Source organism: Phyllobates terribilis, unplaced genomic scaffold (genome assembly GCF_046119375.1).
Source record: "Phyllobates terribilis strain yellow unplaced genomic scaffold, ASM4611937v1 Scaffold_40__1_contigs__length_11209783, whole genome shotgun sequence".
NCBI classification, from domain to species: Eukaryota; Metazoa; Chordata; class Amphibia; order Anura; family Dendrobatidae; genus Phyllobates; species Phyllobates terribilis.
This window is the reverse complement of record NW_027362800.1, coordinates 9,336,347-9,362,489: the sequence shown is the minus strand read 5'-3', so window position 1 is coordinate 9,362,489 and position 26,143 is coordinate 9,336,347. Positions and strand designations below refer to the sequence as shown.

The 26,143-nt window shown below is 45.7% G+C and overlaps 18 non-coding genes and 2 pseudogenes across 18 annotated transcripts; all 20 read left to right on the top strand.

The window, feature by feature from the left end:
* The first annotated feature begins 941 nt into the window (after positions 1–941).
* LOC141186162 (U2 spliceosomal RNA) lies at positions 942–1,033 on the top strand (annotated as a pseudogene).
* Positions 1,034–1,827: 794 nt separating this feature from the next.
* Positions 1,828–2,010, top strand: LOC141185733 (U2 spliceosomal RNA). Its single transcript, XR_012260364.1, has one exon. It is a non-coding gene; the product is annotated as a U2 spliceosomal RNA (small nuclear RNA).
* Positions 2,011–3,129: 1,119 nt separating this feature from the next.
* On the top strand, positions 3,130–3,320 carry LOC141190121 (U2 spliceosomal RNA). Its single transcript, XR_012264156.1, has one exon. It is a non-coding gene; the product is annotated as a U2 spliceosomal RNA (small nuclear RNA).
* A 1,121-nt stretch (positions 3,321–4,441) lies between these two features.
* Positions 4,442–4,632, top strand: LOC141190120 (U2 spliceosomal RNA). Its single transcript, XR_012264155.1, has one exon. It is a non-coding gene; the product is annotated as a U2 spliceosomal RNA (small nuclear RNA).
* A 1,123-nt stretch (positions 4,633–5,755) lies between these two features.
* LOC141184490 (U2 spliceosomal RNA) lies at positions 5,756–5,946 on the top strand. Its single transcript, XR_012259240.1, has one exon. It is a non-coding gene; the product is annotated as a U2 spliceosomal RNA (small nuclear RNA).
* A 1,122-nt stretch (positions 5,947–7,068) lies between these two features.
* Positions 7,069–7,259, top strand: LOC141190119 (U2 spliceosomal RNA). The gene has a single exon (XR_012264154.1). It is a non-coding gene; the product is annotated as a U2 spliceosomal RNA (small nuclear RNA).
* Positions 7,260–8,380: 1,121 nt separating this feature from the next.
* LOC141190118 (U2 spliceosomal RNA) lies at positions 8,381–8,571 on the top strand. The gene has a single exon (XR_012264153.1). It is a non-coding gene; the product is annotated as a U2 spliceosomal RNA (small nuclear RNA).
* Positions 8,572–9,692: 1,121 nt separating this feature from the next.
* Positions 9,693–9,883, top strand: LOC141190117 (U2 spliceosomal RNA). The gene has a single exon (XR_012264152.1). It is a non-coding gene; the product is annotated as a U2 spliceosomal RNA (small nuclear RNA).
* Positions 9,884–11,001: 1,118 nt separating this feature from the next.
* Positions 11,002–11,192, top strand: LOC141184706 (U2 spliceosomal RNA). The gene has a single exon (XR_012259435.1). It is a non-coding gene; the product is annotated as a U2 spliceosomal RNA (small nuclear RNA).
* A 1,125-nt stretch (positions 11,193–12,317) lies between these two features.
* On the top strand, positions 12,318–12,508 carry LOC141184703 (U2 spliceosomal RNA). The gene has a single exon (XR_012259434.1). It is a non-coding gene; the product is annotated as a U2 spliceosomal RNA (small nuclear RNA).
* A 1,125-nt stretch (positions 12,509–13,633) lies between these two features.
* Positions 13,634–13,824, top strand: LOC141185364 (U2 spliceosomal RNA). Its single transcript, XR_012260034.1, has one exon. It is a non-coding gene; the product is annotated as a U2 spliceosomal RNA (small nuclear RNA).
* Positions 13,825–14,945: 1,121 nt separating this feature from the next.
* LOC141186268 (U2 spliceosomal RNA) lies at positions 14,946–15,037 on the top strand (annotated as a pseudogene).
* Positions 15,038–15,832: 795 nt separating this feature from the next.
* On the top strand, positions 15,833–16,023 carry LOC141185985 (U2 spliceosomal RNA). Its single transcript, XR_012260555.1, has one exon. It is a non-coding gene; the product is annotated as a U2 spliceosomal RNA (small nuclear RNA).
* A 1,120-nt stretch (positions 16,024–17,143) lies between these two features.
* LOC141190116 (U2 spliceosomal RNA) lies at positions 17,144–17,334 on the top strand. The gene has a single exon (XR_012264151.1). It is a non-coding gene; the product is annotated as a U2 spliceosomal RNA (small nuclear RNA).
* Positions 17,335–18,459: 1,125 nt separating this feature from the next.
* LOC141185069 (U2 spliceosomal RNA) lies at positions 18,460–18,650 on the top strand. Its single transcript, XR_012259765.1, has one exon. It is a non-coding gene; the product is annotated as a U2 spliceosomal RNA (small nuclear RNA).
* Positions 18,651–19,771: 1,121 nt separating this feature from the next.
* Positions 19,772–19,962, top strand: LOC141190115 (U2 spliceosomal RNA). Its single transcript, XR_012264150.1, has one exon. It is a non-coding gene; the product is annotated as a U2 spliceosomal RNA (small nuclear RNA).
* Positions 19,963–21,083: 1,121 nt separating this feature from the next.
* LOC141190114 (U2 spliceosomal RNA) lies at positions 21,084–21,274 on the top strand. Its single transcript, XR_012264149.1, has one exon. It is a non-coding gene; the product is annotated as a U2 spliceosomal RNA (small nuclear RNA).
* A 1,121-nt stretch (positions 21,275–22,395) lies between these two features.
* Positions 22,396–22,586, top strand: LOC141190113 (U2 spliceosomal RNA). The gene has a single exon (XR_012264148.1). It is a non-coding gene; the product is annotated as a U2 spliceosomal RNA (small nuclear RNA).
* Positions 22,587–23,711: 1,125 nt separating this feature from the next.
* Positions 23,712–23,902, top strand: LOC141190111 (U2 spliceosomal RNA). The gene has a single exon (XR_012264147.1). It is a non-coding gene; the product is annotated as a U2 spliceosomal RNA (small nuclear RNA).
* Positions 23,903–25,023: 1,121 nt separating this feature from the next.
* Positions 25,024–25,214, top strand: LOC141190109 (U2 spliceosomal RNA). Its single transcript, XR_012264145.1, has one exon. It is a non-coding gene; the product is annotated as a U2 spliceosomal RNA (small nuclear RNA).
* Positions 25,215–26,143: the final 929 nt, after the last annotated feature.

Below are 26,143 nucleotides of genomic sequence, written 5' to 3'. Positions count from 1 at the left end.
GTGCATTGCATTGCCATGTAATGTAATGTAATGCAATGCTATGTATCTAGCTCTCCCTCTATACTTCCTTTTGGATAAACAGACATATTAGGCAAGCATTTTGGAGCTTTCACCTAAATAACTACAGGTGGTGAGATAAGCTGCACAATATAATTGACATTTCAGTATATTGTTGCACACACACCATCTATTTAGCAAATGCCCTTGTTATCAACAGCAGCCTTTTAAACTCACCTGAGCTAACAGGTATGTGAGCTGGTTACTCTGCTGCGCTTAAAATTTCTTTTTTGGTTTGCTACAATGCCTTTTCTGAAACATTGTCTCCCTCTGCTGGAACACTGACTTCTTTCATTTAATGCCTGCAGACTATAAAAGAGAAACCAACCCAAAAAGTTTGGTTGATTAGTCTGTGGCATTCTTTTAAACTGTTGCTTATGGCGGTCTCTGTGAGCTTCTCAGTGACATTCAGCCATCCAGGTATCCCGCCTGCAGTAGACGGAATGTGGCAATGGAACGCTGGCTGCGCGTGTCATAATAGGCTCTGAGCCTTTATATACCTGCGCACAGCAGCAGCCACCTTCAGTCTGCTGCTGGACAGCCAGCAGCAGCAGCAGCAGGAGAGGTAATTAATCAGCAACCCTCCTGCTAAGGGTAGACAGCTGCTCGTTCCACCCCCCCCCCGCCTTAATTGGTTCTCCTCCCTTCCAACGGTGTTGAGGCGGGTGGGAACAGCCGGGGGTTGAGGGTACTGTGCTAAAAGAGGTGGAGTTATGCAGATCTAAAACGCGTGGATTGCAGCAGCAGCAAGCCGAAAAGTGCAGGCATGTGAGGGATCTAGAGGTTGACAGCATGTCTTCTTAACGGGAGTCCAGGTGGCCATCTCCACAAATGGACTTTTCAGAATCCTTGGGTGGCACCGTAGTCGGAAACCAATTCTGGTTATCGCTTCTCGGCCTTTTGGCTAAGATCAAGTGTAGTATCTTTTGAAAAGGTGGTTTTGGATGTTGGCCGCCCTAGTAGATTGATACATTATGCACACTGGGGTTTAGGCGCTTGTTAGTACGCCAGGTGGCTAATATAGTCATCTGGTGGAAAGCATGGCCCCCCAGGATCGACGCCATTGGGCCGGGGAAGATCGAAAGCCCGAAGTGTGAAGTGCCCCAGGAGTGGTGACCCTGGGGTGCCTTAACTCACTGGGATTGGGAACCCCACTTGAGTTTATGGCACATTTGCACTAGCACTTCAATATTTCTTTCTTCACACACACCCTTATTCCGGGCCTTCTGGCCTTAGGATGGGGAATTTTTCAATTCCCGGTCGAAGGTCCGGGCAGTATTATACTGTGAAACCTTCACTATTTATTTAAATTTTTTTTTGTCACTGTGTGTCCACTTTTTCACGTGTGTCCACGTCCTTACTAGGATTTTGTCGGGATGCGGTTCCCTTACGGGTTCCTCTCTTGGCAGGTCTAGGGGGGGAGTGTGTGGCCATCAGGTTCCGCTCCCCCCTGAACCCCCCTGGCTCTCCTCTTTCGGGAGGAGAGCGTTGTTGGCTCCCCTCTTCCGGGAGGGGAGCACAGTCTTTGGCTCCCAGTGCCTTGCTCGGGTGAGAACTCGGGCAGGTATTGGGGGTAAGATTGGGTCGCCTCTGGCTCCGGCTGGAGGTGGCTATTTGTCCCTGTTCCTCGCTGTGGCCTTCTGGCTCGGAGGGACGGGGAATGGTTTGGGGGACCCTTCTCCTTTTGGAGAGGGTTTCAAGAAGACCAGCATCCTAGTGCACTTTTTTTGTGGCACTTGTCACTTTTTTAAGCGCACTCGGGTTTTGTACACGAATTCGGGCTTTCGATAAAAAAAAAAATCTGTTCTTATCAGTTTAATATCTGATACGTCCCCTATCTGGGGACCATATATTAAATGGATTTTTAGAACAGGGAGATGGAAAAAGAGCTTGCTCTGTCCACTCCACGCATTGACCTGGTATTGCAGTATCTCCAGGACCGGTGCACCCCTTCTTTAATGCAGTTTCTAAAATCAGAAAGAATTGAATTCAATGCTTTTTGTTCATTTTGCTTGTTTGTCGGATTTTGGGATGGACTCTTTGGCTTTGCTTTTCTTCTCCTCATTGGATTTTTCATGTTAAAAGTTGCAGAAGCCAGATGACAAGCTCATTTTGGTTCAACTTCAGCAACTGTGCATTGCATTGCCATGTAATGTAATGTAATGCAATGCTATCTATCTAGCTCTCCCTCTATACTTCCTTTTGGATAAACAGACATATTAGGCAAGCATTTTGGAGCTTTCACCTAAATAACTACAGGTGGTGAGATAAGCTGCACAATATAATTGACCTTTCAGTATATTGTTGCACACACACCATCTATTTAGCAAATGCCCTTGTTATCAACAGCAGCCTTTTAAACTCACCTGAGCTAACAGGTATGTGAGCTGGTTACTCTGCTGCGCTTAAAATTTCTTTTTTGGTTTGCTACAATGCCTTTTCTGAAACGTTGTCTCCCTCTGCTGGAACACTGACTTCTTTCATTTAATGCCTGCAGACTATAAAAGAGAAACCAACCCAAAAAGTTTGGTTGATTAGTCTGTGGCATTCTTTTAAACTGTTGCTTATGGCGGTCTCTGTGAGCTTCTCAGTGACATTCAGCCATCCAGGTATCCCGCCTGCAGTAGACGGAATGTGGCAATGGAACGCTGGCTGCGCGTGTCATAATAGGCTCTGAGCCTTTATATACCTGCGCACAGCAGCAGCCACCTTCAGTCTGCTGCTGGACAGCCAGCAGCAGCAGCAGCAGGAGAGGTAATTAATCAGCAACCCTCCTGCTAAGGGTAGACAGCTGCTCGTTCCACCCCCCCCCGCCTTAATTGGTTCTCCTCCCTTCCAACGGTGTTGAGGCGGGTGGGAACAGCCGGGGGTTGAGGGTACTGTGCTAAAAGAGGTGGAGTTATGCAGATCTAAAACGCGTGGATTGCAGCAGCAGCAAGCCGAAAAGTGCAGGCATGTGAGGGATCTAGAGGTTGACAGCATGTCTTCTTAACGGGAGTCCAGGTGGCCATCTCCACAAATGGACTTTTCAGAATCCTTGGGTGGCACCGTAGTCGGAAACCAATTCTGGTTATCGCTTCTCGGCCTTTTGGCTAAGATCAAGTGTAGTATCTGTTCTTATCAGTTTAATATCTGATACGTCCCCTATCTGGGGACCATATATTAAATGGATTTTTAGAACAGGGAGATGGAAAAAGAGCTTGCTCTGTCCACTCCACGCATTGACCTGGTATTGCAGTATCTCCAGGACCGGTGCACCCCTTCTTTAATGCAGTTTCTAAAATCAGAAAGAATTGAATTCAATGCTTTTTGTTCATTTTGCTTGTTTGTCGGATTTTGGGATGGACTCTTTGGCTTTGCTTTTCTTCTCCTCATTGGATTTTTCATGTTAAAAGTTGCAGAAGCCAGATGACAAGCTCATTTTGGTTCAACTTCAGCAACTGTGCATTGCATTGCCATGTAATGTAATGTAATGCAATGCTATCTATCTAGCTCTCCCTCTATACTTCCTTTTGGATAAACAGACATATTAGGCAAGCATTTTGGAGCTTTCACCTAAATAACTACAGGTGGTGAGATAAGCTGCACAATATAATTGACCTTTCAGTATATTGTTGCACACACACCATCTATTTAGCAAATGCCCTTGTTATCAACAGCAGCCTTTTAAACTCACCTGAGCTAACAGGTATGTGAGCTGGTTACTCTGCTGCGCTTAAAATTTCTTTTTTGGTTTGCTACAATGCCTTTTCTGAAACGTTGTCTCCCTCTGCTGGAACACTGACTTCTTTCATTTAATGCCTGCAGACTATAAAAGAGAAACCAACCCAAAAAGTTTGGTTGATTAGTCTGTGGCATTCTTTTAAACTGTTGCTTATGGCGGTCTCTGTGAGCTTCTCAGTGACATTCAGCCATCCAGGTATCCCGCCTGCAGTAGACGGAATGTGGCAATGGAACGCTGGCTGCGCGTGTCATAATAGGCTCTGAGCCTTTATATACCTGCGCACAGCAGCAGCCACCTTCAGTCTGCTGCTGGACAGCCAGCAGCAGCAGCAGCAGGAGAGGTAATTAATCAGCAACCCTCCTGCTAAGGGTAGACAGCTGCTCGTTCCACCCCCCCCCCCGCCTTAATTGGTTCTCCTCCCTTCCAACGGTGTTGAGGCGGGTGGGAACAGCCGGGGGTTGAGGGTACTGTGCTAAAAGAGGTGGAGTTATGCAGATCTAAAACGCGTGGATTGCAGCAGCAGCAAGCCGAAAAGTGCAGGCATGTGAGGGATCTAGAGGTTGACAGCATGTCTTCTTAACGGGAGTCCAGGTGGCCATCTCCACAAATGGACTTTTCAGAATCCTTGGGTGGCACCGTAGTCGGAAACCAATTCTGGTTATCGCTTCTCGGCCTTTTGGCTAAGATCAAGTGTAGTATCTGTTCTTATCAGTTTAATATCTGATACGTCCCCTATCTGGGGACCATATATTAAATGGATTTTTAGAACAGGGAGATGGAAAAAGAGCTTGCTCTGTCCACTCCACGCATTGACCTGGTATTGCAGTATCTCCAGGACCGGTGCACCCCTTCTTTAATGCAGTTTCTAAAATCAGAAAGAATTGAATTCAATGCTTTTTGTTCATTTTGCTTGTTTGTCGGATTTTGGGATGGACTCTTTGGCTTTGCTTTTCTTCTCCTCATTGGATTTTTCATGTTAAAAGTTGCAGAAGCCAGATGACAAGCTCATTTTGGTTCAACTTCAGCAACTGTGCATTGCATTGCCATGTAATGTAATGTAATGCAATGCTATCTATCTAGCTCTCCCTCTATACTTCCTTTTGGATAAACAGACATATTAGGCAAGCATTTTGGAGCTTTCACCTAAATAACTACAGGTGGTGAGATAAGCTGCACAATATAATTGACCTTTCAGTATATTGTTGCACACACACCATCTATTTAGCAAATGCCCTTGTTATCAACAGCAGCCTTTTAAACTCACCTGAGCTAACAGGTATGTGAGCTGGTTACTCTGCTGCGCTTAAAATTTCTTTTTTGGTTTGCTACAATGCCTTTTCTGAAACGTTGTCTCCCTCTGCTGGAACACTGACTTCTTTCATTTAATGCCTGCAGACTATAAAAGAGAAACCAACCCAAAAAGTTTGGTTGATTAGTCTGTGGCATTCTTTTAAACTGTTGCTTATGGCGGTCTCTGTGAGCTTCTCAGTGACATTCAGCCATCCAGGTATCCCGCCTGCAGTAGACGGAATGTGGCAATGGAACGCTGGCTGCGCGTGTCATAATAGGCTCTGAGCCTTTATATACCTGCGCACAGCAGCAGCCACCTTCAGTCTGCTGCTGGACAGCCAGCAGCAGCAGCAGCAGGAGAGGTAATTAATCAGCAACCCTCCTGCTAAGGGTAGACAGCTGCTCGTTCCACCCCCCCCCCCCCGCCTTAATTGGTTCTCCTCCCTTCCAACGGTGTTGAGGCGGGTGGGAACAGCCGGGGGTTGAGGGTACTGTGCTAAAAGAGGTGGAGTTATGCAGATCTAAAACGCGTGGATTGCAGCAGCAGCAAGCCGAAAAGTGCAGGCATGTGAGGGATCTAGAGGTTGACAGCATGTCTTCTTAACGGGAGTCCAGGTGGCCATCTCCACAAATGGACTTTTCAGAATCCTTGGGTGGCACCGTAGTCGGAAACCAATTCTGGTTATCGCTTCTCGGCCTTTTGGCTAAGATCAAGTGTAGTATCTGTTCTTATCAGTTTAATATCTGATACGTCCCCTATCTGGGGACCATATATGAAATGGATTTTTAGAACAGGGAGATGGAAAAAGAGCTTGCTCTGTCCACTCCACGCATTGACCTGGTATTGCAGTATCTCCAGGACCGGTGCACCCCTTCTTTAATGCAGTTTCTAAAATCAGAAAGAATTGAATTCAATGCTTTTTGTTCATTTTGCTTGTTTGTCGGATTTTGGGATGGACTCTTTGGCTTTGCTTTTCTTCTCCTCATTGGATTTTTCATGTTAAAAGTTGCAGAAGCCAGATGACAAGCTCATTTTGGTTCAACTTCAGCAACTGTGCATTGCATTGCCATGTAATGTAATGTAATGCAATGCTATCTATCTAGCTCTCCCTCTATACTTCCTTTTGGATAAACAGACATATTAGGCAAGCATTTTGGAGCTTTCACCTAAATAACTACAGGTGGTGAGATAAGCTGCACAATATAATTGACCTTTCAGTATATTGTTGCACACATACCATCTATTTAGCAAATGCCCTTGTTATCAACAGCAGCCTTTTAAACTCACCTGAGCTAACAGGTATGTGAGCTGGTTACTCTGCTGCGCTTAAAATTTCTTTTTTGGTTTGCTACAATGCCTTTTCTGAAACGTTGTCTCCCTCTGCTGGAACACTGACTTCTTTCATTTAATGCCTGCAGACTATAAAAGAGAAACCAACCCAAAAAGTTTGGTTGATTAGTCTGTGGCATTCTTTTAAACTGTTGCTTATGGCGGTCTCTGTGAGCTTCTCAGTGACATTCAGCCATCCAGGTATCCCGCCTGCAGTAGACGGAATGTGGCAATGGAACGCTGGCTGCGCGTGTCATAATAGGCTCTGAGCCTTTATATACCTGCGCACAGCAGCAGCCACCTTCAGTCTGCTGCTGGACAGCCAGCAGCAGCAGCAGCAGGAGAGGTAATTAATCAGCAACCCTCCTGCTAAGGGTAGACAGCTGCTCGTTCCACCCCCCCCCCCCGCCTTAATTGGTTCTCCTCCCTTCCAACGGTGTTGAGGCGGGTGGGAACAGCCGGGGGTTGAGGGTACTGTGCTAAAAGAGGTGGAGTTATGCAGATCTAAAACGCGTGGATTGCAGCAGCAGCAAGCCGAAAAGTGCAGGCATGTGAGGGATCTAGAGGTTGACAGCATGTCTTCTTAACGGGAGTCCAGGTGGCCATCTCCACAAAGGGACTTTTCAGAATCCTTGGGTGGCACCGTAGTCGGAAACCAATTCTGGTTATCGCTTCTCGGCCTTTTGGCTAAGATCAAGTGTAGTATCTGTTCTTATCAGTTTAATATCTGATACGTCCCCTATCTGGGGACCATATATTAAATGGATTTTTAGAACAGGGAGATGGAAAAAGAGCTTGCTCTGTCCACTCCACGCATTGACCTGGTATTGCAGTATCTCCAGGACCGGTGCACCCCTTCTTTAATGCAGTTTCTAAAATCAGAAAGAATTGAATTCAATGCTTTTTGTTCATTTTGCTTGTTTGTCGGATTTTGGGATGGACTCTTTGGCTTTGCTTTTCTTCTCCTCATTGGATTTTTCATGTTAAAAGTTGCAGAAGCCAGATGACAAGCTCATTTTGGTTCAACTTCAGCAACTGTGCATTGCATTGCCATGTAATGTAATGTAATGCAATGCTATCTATCTAGCTCTCCCTCTATACTTCCTTTTGGATAAACAGACATATTAGGCAAGCATTTTGGAGCTTTCACCTAAATAACTACAGGTGGTGAGATAAGCTGCACAATATAATTGACCTTTCAGTATATTGTTGCACACACACCATCTATTTAGCAAATGCCCTTGTTATCAACAGCAGCCTTTTAAACTCACCTGAGCTAACAGGTATGTGAGCTGGTTACTCTGCTGCGCTTAAAATTTCTTTTTTGGTTTGCTACAATGCCTTTTCTGAAACGTTGTCTCCCTCTGCTGGAACACTGACTTCTTTCATTTAATGCCTGCAGACTATAAAAGAGAAACCAACCCAAAAAGTTTGGTTGATTAGTCTGTGGCATTCTTTTAAACTGTTGCTTATGGCGGTCTCTGTGAGCTTCTCAGTGACATTCAGCCATCCAGGTATCCCGCCTGCAGTAGACGGAATGTGGCAATGGAACGCTGGCTGCGCGTGTCATAATAGGCTCTGAGCCTTTATATACCTGCGCACAGCAGCAGCCACCTTCAGTCTGCTGCTGGACAGCCAGCAGCAGCAGCAGCAGGAGAGGTAATTAATCAGCAACCCTCCTGCTAAGGGTAGACAGCTGCTCGTTCCACCCCCCCCCCCGCCTTAATTGGTTCTCCTCCCTTCCAACGGTGTTGAGGCGGGTGGGAACAGCCGGGGGTTGAGGGTACTGTGCTAAAAGAGGTGGAGTTATGCAGATCTAAAACGCGTGGATTGCAGCAGCAGCAAGCCGAAAAGTGCAGGCATGTGAGGGATCTAGAGGTTGACAGCATGTCTTCTTAACGGGAGTCCAGGTGGCCATCTCCACAAATGGACTTTTCAGAATCCTTGGGTGGCACCGTAGTCGGAAACCAATTCTGGTTATCGCTTCTCGGCCTTTTGGCTAAGATCAAGTGTAGTATCTGTTCTTATCAGTTTAATATCTGATACGTCCCCTATCTGGGGACCATATATTAAATGGATTTTTAGAACAGGGAGATGGAAAAAGAGCTTGCTCTGTCCACTCCACGCATTGACCTGGTATTGCAGTATCTCCAGGACCGGTGCACCCCTTCTTTAATGCAGTTTCTAAAATCAGAAAGAATTGAATTCAATGCTTTTTGTTCATTTTGCTTGTTTGTCGGATTTTGGGATGGACTCTTTGGCTTTGCTTTTCTTCTCCTCATTGGATTTTTCATGTTAAAAGTTGCAGAAGCCAGATGACAAGCTCATTTTGGTTCAACTTCAGCAACTGTGCATTGCATTGCCATGTAATGTAATGTAATGCAATGCTATCTATCTAGCTCTCCCTCTATACTTCCTTTTGGATAAACAGACATATTAGGCAAGCATTTTGGAGCTTTCACCTAAATAACTACAGGTGGTGAGATAAGCTGCACAATATAATTGACCTTTCAGTATATTGTTGCACACACACCATCTATTTAGCAAATGCCCTTGTTATCAACAGCAGCCTTTTAAACTCACCTGAGCTAACAGGTATGTGAGCTGGTTACTCTGCTGCGCTTAAAATTTCTTTTTTGGTTTGCTACAATGCCTTTTCTGAAACGTTGTCTCCCTCTGCTGGAACACTGACTTCTTTCATTTAATGCCTGCAGACTATAAAAGAGAAACCAACCCAAAAAGTTTGGTTGATTAGTCTGTGGCATTCTTTTAGACTGTTGCTTATGGCGGTCTCTGTGAGCTTCTCAGTGACATTCAGCCATCCAGGTATCCCGCCTGCAGTAGACGGAATGTGGCAATGGAACGCTGGCTGCGCGTGTCATAATAGGCTCTGAGCCTTTATATACCTGCGCACAGCAGCAGCCACCTTCAGTCTGCTGCTGGACAGCCAGCAGCAGCAGCAGCAGGAGAGGTAATTAATCAGCAACCCTCCTGCTAAGGGTAGACAGCTGCTCGTTCCACCCCCCCCCCCGCCTTAATTGGTTCTCCTCCCTTCCAACGGTGTTGAGGCGGGTGGGAACAGCCGGGGGTTGAGGGTACTGTGCTAAAAGAGGTGGAGTTATGCAGATCTAAAACGCGTGGATTGCAGCAGCAGCAAGCCGAAAAGTGCAGGCATGTGAGGGATCTAGAGGTTGACAGCATGTCTTCTTAACGGGAGTCCAGGTGGCCATCTCCACAAATGGACTTTTCAGAATCCTTGGGTGGCACCGTAGTCGGAATCCAATTCTGGTTATCGCTTCTCGGCCTTTTGGCTAAGATCAAGTGTAGTATCTGTTCTTATCAGTTTAATATCTGATACGTCCCCTATCTGGGGACCATATATTAAATGGATTTTTAGAACAGGGAGATGGAAAAAGAGCTTGCTCTGTCCACTCCACGCATTGACCTGGTATTGCAGTATCTCCAGGACCGGTGCACCCCTTCTTTAATGCAGTTTCTAAAATCAGAAAGAATTGAATTCAATGCTTTTTGTTCATTTTGCTTGTTTGTCGGATTTTGGGATGGACTCTTTGGCTTTGCTTTTCTTCTCCTCATTGGATTTTTCATGTTAAAAGTTGCAGAAGCCAGATGACAAGCTCATTTTGGTTCAACTTCAGCAACTGTGCATTGCATTGCCATGTAATGTAATGTAATGCAATGCTATCTATCTAGCTCTCCCTCTATACTTCCTTTTGGATAAACAGACATATTAGGCAAGCATTTTGGAGCTTTCACCTAAATAACTACAGGTGGTGAGATAAGCTGCACAATATAATTGACCTTTCAGTATATTGTTGCACACACACCATCTATTTAGCAAATGCCCTTGTTATCAACAGCAGCCTTTTAAACTCACCTGAGCTAACAGGTATGTGAGCTGGTTACTCTGCTGCGCTTAAAATTTCTTTTTTGGTTTGCTACAATGCCTTTTCTGAAACGTTGTCTCCCTCTGCTGGAACACTGACTTCTTTCATTTAATGCCTGCAGACTATAAAAGAGAAACCAACCCAAAAAGTTTGGTTGATTAGTCTGTGGCATTCTTTTAAACTGTTGCTTATGGCGGTCTCTGTGAGCTTCTCAGTGACATTCAGCCATCCAGGTATCCCGCCTGCAGTAGACGGAATGTGGCAATGGAACGCTGGCTGCGCGTGTCATAATAGGCTCTGAGCCTTTATATACCTGCGCACAGCAGCAGCCACCTTCAGTCTGCTGCTGGACAGCCAGCAGCAGCAGCAGGAGAGGTAATTAATCAGCAACCCTCCTGCTAAGGGTAGACAGCTGCTCGTTCCACCCCCCCCCCCGCCTTAATTGGTTCTCCTCCCTTCCAACGGTGTTGAGGCGGGTGGGAACAGCCGGGGGTTGAGGGTACTGTGCTAAAAGAGGTGGAGTTATGCAGATCTAAAACGCGTGGATTGCAGCAGCAGCAAGCCGAAAAGTGCAGGCATGTGAGGGATCTAGAGGTTGACAGCATGTCTTCTTAACGGGAGTCCAGGTGGCCATCTCCACAAATGGACTTTTCAGAATCCTTGGGTGGCACCGTAGTCGGAAACCAATTCTGGTTATCGCTTCTCGGCCTTTTGGCTAAGATCAAGTGTAGTATCTGTTCTTATCAGTTTAATATCTGATACGTCCCCTATCTGGGGACCATATATTAAATGGATTTTTAGAACAGGGAGATGGAAAAAGTGCTTGCTCTGTCCACTCCACGCATTGACCTGGTATTGCAGTATCTCCAGGACCGGTGCACCCCTTCTTTAATGCAGTTTCTAAAATCAGAAAGAATTGAATTCAATGCTTTTTGTTCATTTTGCTTGTTTGTCGGATTTTGGGATGGACTCTTTGGCTTTGCTTTTCTTCTCCTCATTGGATTTTTCATGTTAAAAGTTGCAGAAGCCAGATGACAAGCTCATTTTGGTTCAACTTCAGCAACTGTGCATTGCATTGCCATGTAATGTAATGTAATGCAATGCTATCTATCTAGCTCTCCCTCTATACTTCCTTTTGGATAAACAGACATATTAGGCAAGCATTTTGGAGCTTTCACCTAAATAACTACAGGTGGTGAGATAAGCTGCACAATATAATTGACCTTTCAGTATATTGTTGCACACACACCATCTATTTAGCAAATGCCCTTGTTATCAACAGCAGCCTTTTAAACTCACCTGAGCTAACAGGTATGTGAGCTGGTTACTCTGCTGCGCTTAAAATTTCTTTTTTGGTTTGCTACAATGCCTTTTCTGAAACGTTGTCTCCCTCTGCTGGAACACTGACTTCTTTCATTTAATGCCTGCAGACTATAAAAGAGAAACCAACCCAAAAAGTTTGGTTGATTAGTCTGTGGCATTCTTTTAAACTGTTGCTTATGGCGGTCTCTGTGAGCTTCTCAGTGACATTCAGCCATCCAGGTATCCCGCCTGCAGTAGACGGAATGTGGCAATGGAACGCTGGCTGCGCGTGTCATAATAGGCTCTGAGCCTTTATATACCTGCGCACAGCAGCAGCCACCTTCAGTCTGCTGCTGGACAGCCAGCAGCAGCAGCAGCAGGAGAGGTAATTAATCAGCAACCCTCCTGCTAAGGGTAGACAGCTGCTCGTTCCACCCCCCCCCCCCCCCGCCTTAATTGGTTCTCCTCCCTTCCAACGGTGTTGAGGCGGGTGGGAACAGCCGGGGGTTGAGGGTACTGTGCTAAAAGAGGTGGAGTTATGCAGATCTAAAACGCGTGGATTGCAGCAGCAGCAAGCCGAAAAGTGCAGGCATGTGAGGGATCTAGAGGTTGACAGCATGTCTTCTTAACGGGAGTCCAGGTGGCCATCTCCACAAATGGACTTTTCAGAATCCTTGGGTGGCACCGTAGTCGGAAACCAATTCTGGTTATCGCTTCTCGGCCTTTTGGCTAAGATCAAGTGTAGTATCTGTTCTTATCAGTTTAATATCTGATACGTCCCCTATCTGGGGACCATATATTAAATGGATTTTTAGAACAGGGAGATGGAAAAAGTGCTTGCTCTGTCCACTCCACGCATTGACCTGGTATTGCAGTATCTCCAGGACCGGTGCACCCCTTCTTTAATGCAGTTTCTAAAATCAGAAAGAATTGAATTCAATGCTTTTTGTTCATTTTGCTTGTTTGTCGGATTTTGGGATGGACTCTTTGGCTTTGCTTTTCTTCTCCTCATTGGATTTTTCATGTTAAAAGTTGCAGAAGCCAGATGACAAGCTCATTTTGGTTCAACTTCAGCAACTGTGCATTGCATTGCCATGTAATGTAATGTAATGCAATGCTATCTATCTAGCTCTCCCTCTATACTTCCTTTTGGATAAACAGACATATTAGGCAAGCATTTTGGAGCTTTCACCTAAATAACTACAGGTGGTGAGATAAGCTGCACAATATAATTGACCTTTCAGTATATTGTTGCACACACACCATCTATTTAGCAAATGCCCTTGTTATCAACAGCAGCCTTTTAAACTCACCTGAGCTAACAGGTATGTGAGCTGGTTACTCTGCTGCGCTTAAAATTTCTTTTTTGGTTTGCTACAATGCCTTTTCTGAAACGTTGTCTCCCTCTGCTGGAACACTGACTTCTTTCATTTAATGCCTGCAGACTATAAAAGAGAAACCAACCCAAAAAGTTTGGTTGATTAGTCTGTGGCATTCTTTTAAACTGTTGCTTATGGCGGTCTCTGTGAGCTTCTCAGTGACATTCAGCCATCCAGGTATCCCGCCTGCAGTAGACGGAATGTGGCAATGGAACGCTGGCTGCGCGTGTCATAATAGGCTCTGAGCCTTTATATACCTGCGCACAGCAGCAGCCACCTTCAGTCTGCTGCTGGACAGCCAGCAGCAGCAGCAGCAGGAGAGGTAATTAATCAGCAACCCTCCTGCTAAGGGTAGACAGCTGCTCGTTCCACCCCCCCCCCCCCCCGCCTTAATTGGTTCTCCTCCCTTCCAACGGTGTTGAGGCGGGTGGGAACAGCCGGGGGTTGAGGGTACTGTGCTAAAAGAGGTGGAGTTATGCAGATCTAAAACGCGTGGATTGCAGCAGCAGCAAGCCGAAAAGTGCAGGCATTTGAGGGATCTAGAGGTTGACAGCATGTCTTCTTAACGGGAGTCCAGGTGGCCATCTCCACAAATGGACTTTTCAGAATCCTTGGGTGGCACCGTAGTCGGAAACCAATTCTGGTTATCGCTTCTCGGCCTTTTGGCTAAGATCAAGTGTAGTATCTGTTCTTATCAGTTTAATATCTTATACGTCCCCTATCTGGGGACCATATATTAAATGGATTTTTAGAACAGGGAGATGGAAAAAGAGCTTGCTCTGTCCACTCCACGCATTGACCTGGTATTGCAGTATCTCCAGGACCGGTGCACCCCTTCTTTAATGCAGTTTCTAAAATCAGAAAGAATTGAATTCAATGCTTTTTGTTCATTTTGCTTGTTTGTCGGATTTTGGGATGGACTCTTTGGCTTTGCTTTTCTTCTCCTCATTGGATTTTTCATGTTAAAAGTTGCAGAAGCCAGATGACAAGCTCATTTTGGTTCAACTTCAGCAACTGTGCATTGCATTGCCATGTAATGTAATGTAATGCAATGCTATCTATCTAGCTCTCCCTCTATACTTCCTTTTGGATAAACAGACATATTAGGCAAGCATTTTGGAGCTTTCACCTAAATAACTACAGGTGGTGAGATAAGCTGCACAATATAATTGACCTTTCAGTATATTGTTGCACACACACCATCTATTTAGCAAATGCCCTTGTTATCAACAGCAGCCTTTTAAACTCACCTGAGCTAACAGGTATGTGAGCTGGTTACTCTGCTGCGCTTAAAATTTCTTTTTTGGTTTGCTACAATGCCTTTTCTGAAACGTTGTCTCCCTCTGCTGGAACACTGACTTCTTTCATTTAATTCCTGCAGACTATAAAAGAGAAACCAACCCAAAAAGTTTGGTTGATTAGTCTGTGGCATTCTTTTAAACTGTTGCTTATGGCGGTCTCTGTGAGCTTCTCAGTGACATTCAGCCATCCAGGTATCCCGCCTGCAGTAGACGGAATGTGGCAATGGAACGCTGGCTGCGCGTGTCATAATAGGCTCTGAGCCTTTATATACCTGCGCACAGCAGCAGCCACCTTCAGTCTGCTGCTGGACAGCCAGCAGCAGCAGCAGCAGGAGAGGTAATTAATCCGCAACCCTCCTGCTAAGGGTAGACAGCTGCTCGTTCCACCCCCCCCCCCGCCTTAATTGGTTCTCCTCCCTTCCAACGGTGTTGAGGCGGGTGGGAACAGCCGGGGGTTGAGGGTACTGTGCTAAAAGAGGTGGAGTTATGCAGATCTAAAACGCGTGGATTGCAGCAGCAGCAAGCCGAAAAGTGCAGGCATGTGAGGGATCTAGAGGTTGACAGCATGTCTTCTTAACGGGAGTCCAGGTGGCCATCTCCACAAATGGACTTTTCAGAATCCTTGGGTGGCACCGTAGTCGGAAACCAATTCTGGTTATCGCTTCTCGGCCTTTTGGCTAAGATCAAGTGTAGTATCTTTCGAAAAGGCGGTTTTGGATGTTGGCCGCCCTAGTAGATTGATACATTATGCACACTGGGGTTTAGGCGCTTGTTAGTACGCCAGGTGGCTAATATAGTCATCTGGTGGAAAGCATGGCCCCCCAGGATCGACGCCATTGGGCCGGGGAAGATCGAAAGCCCGAAGTGTGAAGTGCCCCAGGAGTGGCGACCCTGGGGTGCCTTAACTCACTGGGATTGGGAACCCCACTTGAGTTTATGGCACATTTGCACAAGCACTTCAATATTTCTTTCTTCGCACACACCCTTATTCTGGGCCTTCTGGCCTTAGGATGGGGAATTTTTTCAATTCCCGGTCGAAGGTCCGGGCAGTATTATACTGTGAAACCTTCAGTATTTATTTAATTTCTTTGTCACTGTGTGTCCACTTATTCACGTGTGTCACGTCCTACTAGGATTTTGTCGGGATGCGGTTCCCTTATGGGTTCCTCTCTTGGCAGGTCTAGGGGGGGAGTGTGTGGCCATCAGGTTCCGCTCCCCCCTGAACCCCCCTGGCTCTCCTCTTTCGGGAGGAGAGCGTTGTTGGCTCCCCTCTTCCGGGAGGGGAGCACAGTCTTTGGCTCCCAGTGCCTTGCTCGGGTTAGAACTCGGGCAGGTGCTGGGGGTAAGATTGGGTCGCCTCTGGCTTCGGCTGGAGGTGGCTATTTGTCCCTGTTCCTCGCTGTGGCCTTCTGGCTCGGAGGGACGGGGAATGGTTTGGGGGACCCTTCTCCTTTTGGAGAGGGTTTCAAGAAGACCAGCATCCTAGTGCACTTTTTTTGTGGCACTTGTCACTATTTTAAGCGCACTCGAGTTTTGTACACGAATTCGGGCTTTCGATGGAAAAAAAAAAAAAAAAAAAAAATCTGTTCTTATCAGTTTAATATCTGATACGTCCCCTATCTGGGGACCATATATTAAATGGATTTTTAGAACAGGGAGATGGAAAAAGAGCTTGCTCTGTCCACTCCACGCATTGACCTGGTATTGCAGTATCTCCAGGACCGGTGCACCCCTTCTTTAATGCAGTTTCTAAAATCAGAAAGAATTGAATTCAATGCTTTTTGTTCATTTTGCTAGTTTGTCGGATTTTGGGATGGACTCTTTGGCTTTGCTTTTCTTCTCCTCATTGGATTTTTCATGTTAAAAGTTGCAGAAGCCAGATGACAAGCTCATTTTGGTTCAACTTCAGCAACTGTGCATTGCATTGCCATGTAATGTAATGTAATGCAATGCTATCTATCTAGCTCTCCCTCTATACTTCCTTTTGGATAAACAGACATATTAGGCAAGCATTTTGGAGCTTTCACCTAAATAACTACAGGTGGTGAGATAAGCTGCACAATATAATTGACCTTTCAGTATATTGTTGCACACACACCATCTATTTAGCAAATGCCCTTGTTATCAACAGCAGCCTTTTAAACTCACCTGAGCTAACAGGTATGTGAGCTGGTTACTCTGCTGCGCTTAAAATTTCTTTTTTGGTTTGCTACAATGCCTTTTCTGAAACGTTGTCTCCCTCTGCTGGAACACTGACTTCTTTCATTTAATGCCTGCAGACTATAAAAGAGAAACCAACCCAAAAAGTTTGGTTGATTAGTCTGTGGCATTCTTTTAAACTGTTGCTTATGGCGGTCTCTGTGAGCTTCTCAGTGACATTCAGCCATCCAGGTATCCCGCCTGCAGTAGACGGAATGTGGCAATGGAACGCTGGCTGCGCGTGTCATAATAGGCTCTGAGCCTTTATATACCTGCGCACAGCAGCAGCCACCTTCAGTCTGCTGCTGGACAGCCAGCAGCAGCAGCAGCAGGAGAGGTAATTAATCAGCAACCCTCCTGCTAAGGGTAGACAGCTGCTCGTTCCACCCCCCCCCCGCCTTAATTGGTTCTCCTCCCTTCCAATGGTGTTGAGGCGGGTGGGAACAGCCGGGGGTTGAGGGTACTGTGCTAAAAGAGGTGGAGTTATGCAGATCTAAAACGCGTGGATTGCAGCAGCAGCAAGCCGAAAAGTGCAGGCATGTGAGGGATCTAGAGGTTGACAGCATGTCTTCTTAACGGGAGTCCAGGTGGCCATCTCCACAAATGGACTTTTCAGAATCCTTGGGTGGCACCGTAGTCGGAAACCAATTCTGGTTATCGCTTCTCGGCCTTTTGGCTAAGATCAAGTGTAGTATCTGTTCTTATCAGTTTAATATCTGATACGTCCCCTATCTGGGGACCATATATTAAATGGATTTTTAGAACAGGGAGATGGAAAAAGAGCTTGCTCTGTCCACTCCACGCATTGACCTGGTATTGCAGTATCTCCAGGACCGGTGCACCCCTTCTTTAATGCAGTTTCTAAAATCAGAAAGAATTGAATTCAATGCTTTTTGTTCATTTTGCTTGTTTGTCGGATTTTGGGATGGACTCTTTGGCTTTGCTTTTCTTCTCCTCATTGGATTTTTCATGTTAAAAGTTGCAGAAGCCAGATGACAAGCTCATTTTGGTTCAACTTCAGCAACTGTGCATTGCATTGCCATGTAATGTAATGTAATGCAATGCTATCTATCTAGCTCTCCCTCTATACTTCCTTTTGGATAAACAGACATATTAGGCAAGCATTTTGGAGCTTTCACCTAAATAACTACAGGTGGTGAGATAAGCTGCACAATATAATTGACCTTTCAGTATATTGTTGCACACACACCATCTATTTAGCAAATGCCCTTGTTATCAACAGCAGCCTTTTAAACTCACCTGAGCTAACAGGTATGTGAGCTGGTTACTCTGCTGCGCTTAAAATTTCTTTTTTGGTTTGCTACAATGCCTTTTCTGAAACGTTGTCTCCCTCTGCTGGAACACTGACTTCTTTCATTTAATGCCTGCAGACTATAAAAGAGAAACCAACCCAAAAAGTTTGGTTGATTAGTCTGTGGCATTCTTTTAAACTGTTGCTTATGGCGGTCTCTGTGAGCTTCTCAGTGACATTCAGCCATCCAGGTATCCCGCCTGCAGTAGATGGAATGTGGCAATGGAACGCTGGCTGCGCGTGTCATAATAGGCTCTGAGCCTTTATATACCTGCGCACAGCAGCAGCCACCTTCAGTCTGCTGCTGGACAGCCAGCAGCAGCAGCAGCAGGAGAGGTAATTAATCAGCAACCCTCCTGCTAAGGGTAGATAGCTGCTCGTTCCACCCCCCCCCCCCCCCGCCTTAATTGGTTCTCCTCCCTTCCAACGGTGTTGAGGCGGGTGGGAACAGCCGGGGGTTGAGGGTACTGTGCTAAAAGAGGTGGAGTTATGCAGATCTAAAACGCGTGGATTGCAGCAGCAGCAAGCCGAAAAGTGCAGGCATGTGAGGGATGTAGAGGTTGACAGCATGTCTTCTTAACGGGAGTCCAGGTGGCCATCTCCACAAATGGACTTTTCAGAATCCTTGGGTGGCACCGTAGTCGGAAACCAATTCTGGTTATCGCTTCTCGGTCTTTTGGCTAAGATCAAGTGTAGTATCTGTTCTTATCAGTTTAATATCTGATACGTCCCCTATCTGGGGACCATATATTAAATGGATTTTTAGAACAGGGAGATGGAAAAAGAGCTTGCTCTGTCCACTCCACGCATTGACCTGGTATTGCAGTATCTCCAGGACCGGTGCACCCCTTCTTTAATGCAGTTTCTAAAATCAGAAAGAATTGAATTCAATGCTTTTTGTTCATTTTGCTGGTTTGTCGGATTTTGGGATGGACTCTTTGGCTTTGCTTTTCTTCTCCTCATTGGATTTTTCATGTTAAAAGTTGCAGAAGCCAGATGACAAGCTCATTTTGGTTCAACTTCAGCAACTGTGCATTGCATTGCCATGTAATGTAATGTAATGCAATGCTATCTATCTAGCTCTCCCTCTATACTTCCTTTTGGATAAACAGACATATTAGGCAAGCATTTTGGAGCTTTCACCTAAATAACTACAGGTGGTGAGATAAGCTGCACAATATAATTGACCTTTCAGTATATTGTTGCACACACACCATCTATTTAGCAAATGCCCTTGTTATCAACAGCAGCCTTTTAAACTCACCTGAGCTAACAGGTATGTGAGCTGGTTACTCTGCTGCGCTTAAAATTTCTTTTTTGGTTTGCTACAATACCTTTTCTGAAACGTTGTCTCCCTCTGCTGGAACACTGACTTCTTCCATTTAATGCCTGCAGACTATAAAAGAGAAACCAACCCAAAAAGTTTGGTTGATTAGTCTGTGGCATTCTTTTAAACTGTTGCTTATGGCGGTCTCTGTGAGCTTCTCAGTGACATTCAGCCATCCAGGTATCCCGCCTGCAGTAGACGGAATGTGGCAATGGAACGCTGGCTGCGCGTGTCATAATAGGCTCTGAGCCTTTATATACCTGCGCACAGCAGCAGCCACCTTCAGTCTGCTGCTGGACAGCCAGCAGCAGCAGCAGCAGGAGAGGTAATTAATCAGCAACTCTCCTGCTAAGGGTAGACAGCTGCTCGTTCCACCCCCCCCCCCGCCTTAATTGGTTCTCCTCCCTTCCAACGGTGTTGAGGCGGGTGGGAACAGCCGGGGGTTGAGGGTACTGTGCTAAAAGAGGTGGAGTTATGCAGATCTAAAACGCGTGGATTGCAGCAGCAGCAAGCCGAAAAGTGCAGGCATGTGAGGGATCTAGAGGTTGACAGCATGTCTTCTTAACGGGAGTCCAGGTGGCCATCTCCACAAATGGACTTTTCAGAATCCTTGGGTGGCACCGTAGTCGGAAACCAATTCTGGTTATCGCTTCTCGGCCTTTTGGCTAAGATCAAGTGTAGTATCTGTTCTTATCAGTTTAATATCTGATACGTCCCCTATCTGGGGACCATATATTAAATGGATTTTTAGAACAGGGAGATGGAAAAAGAGCTTGCTCTGTCCACTCCACGCATTGACCTGGTATTGCAGTATCTCCAGGACCGGTGCACCCCTTCTTTAATGCAGTTTCTAAAATCAGAAAGAATTGAATTCAATGCTTTTTGTTCATTTTGCTTGTTTGTCGGATTTTGGGATGGACTCTTTGGCTTTGCTTTTCTTCTCCTCATTGGATTTTTCATGTTAAAAGTTGCAGAAGCCAGATGACAAGCTCATTTTGGTTCAACTTCAGCAACTGTGCATTGCATTGCCATGTAATGTAATGTAATGCAATGCTATCTATCTAGCTCTCCCTCTATACTTCCTTTTGGATAAACAGACATATTAGGCAAGCATTTTGGAGCTTTCACCTAAATAACTACAGGTGGTGAGATAAGCTGCACAATATAATTGACCTTTCAGTATATTGTTGCACACACACCATCTATTTAGCAAATGCCCTTGTTATCAACAGCAGCCTTTTAAACTCACCTGAGCTAACAGGTATGTGAGATGGTTACTCTGCTGCGCTTAAAATTTCTTTTTTGGTTTGCTACAATGCCTTTTCTGAAACGTTGTCTCCCTCTGCTGGAACACTGACTTCTTTCATTTAATGCCTGCAGACTATAAAAGAGAAACCAACCCAAAAAGTTTGGTTGATTAGTCTGTGGCATTCTTTTAAACTGTTGCTTATGGCGGTCTCTGTGAGCTTCTCAGTGACATTCAGCCATCCAGGTATCCCGCCTGCAGTAGACGGAATGTGGCAATGGAACGCTGGCTGCGCGTGTCATAATAGGCTCTGAGCCTTTATATACCTGCGCACAGCAGCAGCCACCTTCAGTCTGCTGCTGGACAGCCAGCAGCAGCAGCAGCAGGAGAGGTAATTAATCAGCAACTCTCCTGCTAAGGGTAGACAGCTGCTCGTTCCACCCCCCCCCCCGCCTTAATTGGTTCTCCTCCCTTCCAACGGTGTTGAGGCGGGTGGGAACAGCCGGGGGTTGAGGGTACTGTGCTAAAAGAGGTGGAGTTATGCAGATCTAAAACGCGTGGATTGCAGCAGCAGCAAGCCGAAAAGTGCAGGCATGTGAGGGATCTAGAGGTTGACAGCATGTCTTCTTAACGGGAGTCCAGGTGGCCATCTCCACAAATGGACTTTTCAGAATCCTTGGGTGGCACCGTAGTCGGAAACCAATTCTGGTTATCGCTTCTCGGCCTTTTGGCTAAGATCAAGTGTAGTATCTGTTCTTATCAGTTTAATATCTGATACGTCCCCTATCTGGGGACCATATATTAAATGGATTTTTAGAACAGGGAGATGGAAAAAGAGCTTGCTCTGTCCACTCCACGCATTGACCTGGTATTGCAGTATCTCCAGGACCGGTGCACCCCTTCTTTAATGCAGTTTCTAAAATCAGAAAGAATTGAATTCAATGCTTTTTGTTCATTTTGCTTGTTTGTCGGATTTTGGGATGGACTCTTTGGCTTTGCTTTTCTTCTCCTCATTGGATTTTTCATGTTAAAAGTTGCAGAAGCCAGATGACAAGCTCATTTTGGTTCAACTTCAGCAACTGTGCATTGCATTGCCATGTAATGTAATGTAATGCAATGCTATCTATCTAGCTCTCCCTCTATACTTCCTTTTGGATAAACAGACATATTAGGCAAGCATTTTGGAGCTTTCACCTAAATAACTACAGGTGGTGAGATAAGCTGCACAATATAATTGACCTTTCAGTATATTGTTGCACACACACCATCTATTTAGCAAATGCCCTTGTTATCAACAGCAGCCTTTTAAACTCACCTGAGCTAACAGGTATGTGAGATGGTTACTCTGCTGCGCTTAAAATTTCTTTTTTGGTTTGCTACAATGCCTTTTCTGAAACGTTGTCTCCCTCTGCTGGAACACTGACTTCTTTCATTTAATGCCTGCAGACTATAAAAGAGAAACCAACCCAAAAAGTTTGGTTGATTAGTCTGTGGCATTCTTTTAAACTGTTGCTTATGGCGGTCTCTGTGAGCTTCTCAGTGACATTCAGCCATCCAGGTATCCCGCCTGCAGTAGACGGAATGTGGCAATGGAACGCTGGCTGCGCGTGTCATAATAGGCTCTGAGCCTTTATATACCTGCGCACAGCAGCAGCCACCTTCAGTCTGCTGCTGGACAGCCAGCAGCAGCAGCAGCAGGAGAGGTAATTAATCAGCAACCCTCCTGCTAAGGGTAGACAGCTGCTCGTTCCACCCCCCCCCCCGCCTTAATTGGTTCTCCTCCCTTCCAACGGTGTTGAGGCGGGTGGGAACAGCCGGGGGTTGAGGGTACTGTGCTAAAAGAGGTGGAGTTATGCAGATCTAAAACGCGTGGATTGCAGCAGCAGCAAGCCGAAAAGTGCAGGCATGTGAGGGATCTAGAGGTTGACAGCATGTCTTCTTAACGGGAGTCCAGGTGGCCATCTCCACAAATGGACTTTTCAGAATCCTTGGGTGGCACCGTAGTCGGAAACCAATTCTGGTTATCGCTTCTCGGCCTTTTGGCTAAGATCAAGTGTAGTATCTGTTCTTATCAGTTTAATATCTGATACGTCCCCTATCTGGGGACCATATATTAAATGGATTTTTAGAACAGGGAGATGGAAAAAGAGCTTGCTCTGTCCACTCCACGCATTGACCTGGTATTGCAGTATCTCCAGGACCGGTGCACCCCTTCTTTAATGCAGTTTCTAAAATCAGAAAGAATTGAATTCAATGCTTTATGTTCATTTTGCTTGTTTGTCGGATTTTGGGATGGACTCTTTGGCTTTGCTTTTCTTCTCCTCATTGGATTTTTCATGTTAAAAGTTGCAGAAGCCAGATGACAAGCTCATTTTGGTTCAACTTCAGCAACTGTGCATTGCATTGCCATGTAATGTAATGTAATGCAATGCTATCTATCTAGCTCTCCCTCTATACTTCCTTTTGGATAAACAGACATATTAGGCAAGCATTTTGGAGCTTTCACCTAAATAACTACAGGTGGTGAGATAAGCTGCACAATATAATTGACCTTTCAGTATATTGTTGCACACACACCATCTATTTAGCAAATGCCCTTGTTATCAACAGCAGCCTTTTAAACTCACCTGAGCTAACAGGTATGTGAGCTGGTTACTCTGCTGCGCTTAAAATTTCTTTTTTGGTTTGCTACAATGCCTTTTCTGAAACGTTGTCTCCCTCTGCTGGAACACTGACTTCTTTCATTTAATGCCTGCAGACTATAAAAGAGAAACCAACCCAAAAAGTTTGGTTGATTAGTCTGTGGCATTCTTTTAAACTGTTGCTTATGGCGGTCTCTGTGAGCTTCTCAGTGACATTCAGCCATCCAGGTATCCCGCCTGCAGTAGACGGAATGTGGCAATGGAACGCTGGCTGCGCGTGTCATAATAGGCTCTGAGCCTTTATATACCTGCGCACAGCAGCAGCCACCTTCAGTCTGCTGCTGGACAGCCAGCAGCAGCAGCAGCAGGAGAGGTAATTAATCAGCAACCCTCCTGCTAAGGATAGACAGCTGCTCGTTCCACCCCCCCCCCCCCCCGCCTTAATTGGTTCTCCTCCCTTCCAACGGTGTTGAGGCGGGTGGGAACAGCCGGGGGTTGAGGGTACTGTGCTAAAAGAGGTGGAGTTATGCAGATCTAAAACGCGTGGATTGCAGCAGCAGCAAGCCGAAAAGTGCAGGCATGTGAGGGATCTAGAGGTTGACAGCATGTCTTCTTAACGGGAGTCCAGGTGGCCATCTCCACAAATGGACTTTTCAGAATCCTTGGGTGGCACCGTAGTCGGAAACCAATTCTGGTTATCGCTTCTCGGCCTTTTGGCTAAGATCAAGTGTAGTATCTGTTCTTATCAGTTTAATATCTGATACGTCCCCTATCTGGGGACCATATATTAAATGGATTTTTAGAACAGGGAGATGGAAAAAGAGCTTGCTCTGTCCACTCCACGCATTGACCTGGTATTGCAGTATCTCCAGGACCGGTGCACCCCTTCTTTAATGCAGTTTCTAAAATCAGAAAGAATTGAATTCAATGCTTTTTGTTCATTTTGCTTGTTTGTCGGATTTTGGGATGGACTCTTTGGCTTTGCTTTTCTTCTCCTCATTGGATTTTTCATGTTAAAAGTTGCAGAAGCCAGATGACAAGCTCATTTTGGTTCAACTTCAGCAACTGTGCATTGCATTGCCATGTAATGTAATGTAATGCAATGCTATCTATCTAGCTCTCCCTCTATACTTCCTTTTGGATAAACAGACATATTAGGCAAGCATTTTGGAGCTTTCACCTAAATAACTACAGGTGGTGAGATAAGCTGCACAATATAATTGACCTTTCAGTATATTGTTGCACACACACCATCTATTTAGCAAATGCCCTTGTTATCAACAGCAGCCTTTTAAACTCACCTGAGCTAACAGGTATGTGAGCTGGTTACTCTGCTGCGCTTAAAATTTCTTTTTTGGTTTGCTACAATGCCTTTTCTGAAACGTTGTCTCCCTCTGCTGGAACACTGACTTCTTCCATTTAATGCCTGCAGACTATAAAAGAGAAACCAACCCAAAAAGTTTGGTTGATTAGTCTGTGGCATTCTTTTAAACTGTTGCTTATGGCGGTCTCTGTGAGCTTCTCAGTGACATTCAGCCATCCAGGTATCCCGCCTGCAGTAGACGGAATGTGGCAATGGAACGCTGGCTGCACGTGTCATAATAGGCTCTGAGCCTTTATATACCTGCGCACAGCAGCAGCCACCTTCAGTCTGCTGCTGGACAGCCAGCAGCAGCAGCAGCAGGAGAGGTAATTAATCAGCAACCCTCCTGCTAAGGGTAGACAGCTGCTCGTTCCACCCCCCCCCCCGCCTTAATTGGTTCTCCTCCCTTCCAACGGTGTTGAGGCGGGTGGGAACAGCCGGGGGTTGAGGGTACTGTGCTAAAAGAGGTGGAGTTATGCAGATCTAAAACGCGTGGATTGCAGCAGCAGCAAGCCGAAAAGTGCAGGCATGTGAGGGATCTAGAGGTTGACAGCATGTCTTCTTAACGGGAGTCCAGGTGGCCATCTCCACAAATGGACTTTTCAGAATCCTTGGGTGGCACCGTAGTCGGAAACCAATTCTGGTTATCGCTTCTCGGCCTTTTGGCTAAGATCAAGTGTAGTATCTGTTCTTATCAGTTTAATATCTGATACGTCCCCTATCTGGGGACCATATATTAAATGGATTTTTAGAACAGGGAGATGGAAAAAGAGCTTGCTCTGTCCACTCCACGCATTGACCTGGTATTGCAGTATCTCCAGGACCGGTGCACCCCTTCTTTAATGCAGTTTCTAAAATCAGAAAGAATTGAATTCAATGCTTTATGTTCATTTTGCTTGTTTGTCGGATTTTGGGATGGACTCTTTGGCTTTGCTTTTCTTCTCCTCATTGGATTTTTCATGTTAAAAGTTGCAGAAGCCAGATGACAAGCTCATTTTGGTTCAACTTCAGCAACTGTGCATTGCATTGCCATGTAATGTAATGTAATGCAATGCTATCTATCTAGCTCTCCCTCTATACTTCCTTTTGGATAAACAGACATATTAGGCAAGCATTTTGGAGCTTTCACCTAAATAACTACAGGTGGTGAGATAAGCTGCACAATATAATTGACCTTTCAGTATATTGTTGCACACACACCATCTATTTAGCAAATGCCCTTGTTATCAACAGCAGCCTTTTAAACTCACCTGAGCTAACAGGTATGTGAGCTGGTTACTCTGCTGCGCTTAAAATTTCTTTTTTGGTTTGCTACAATGCCTTTTCTGAAACGTTGTCTCCCTCTGCTGGAACACTGACTTCTTTCATTTAATGCCTGCAGACTATAAAAGAGAAACCAACCCAAAAAGTTTGGTTGATTAGTCTGTGGCATTCTTTTAAACTGTTGCTTATGGCGGTCTCTGTGAGCTTCTCAGTGACATTCAGCCATCCAGGTATCCCGCCTGCAGTAGACGGAATGTGGCAATGGAACGCTGGCTGCGCGTGTCATAATAGGCTCTGAGCCTTTATATACCTGCGCACAGCAGCAGCCACCTTCAGTCTGCTGCTGGACAGCCAGCAGCAGCAGCAGCAGGAGAGGTAATTAATCAGCAACCCTCCTGCTAAGGGTAGACAGCTGCTCGTTCCACCCCCCCCCCCCCGCCTTAATTGGTTCTCCTCCCTTCCAACGGTGTTGAGGCGGGTGGGATCAGCCGGGGGTTGAGGGT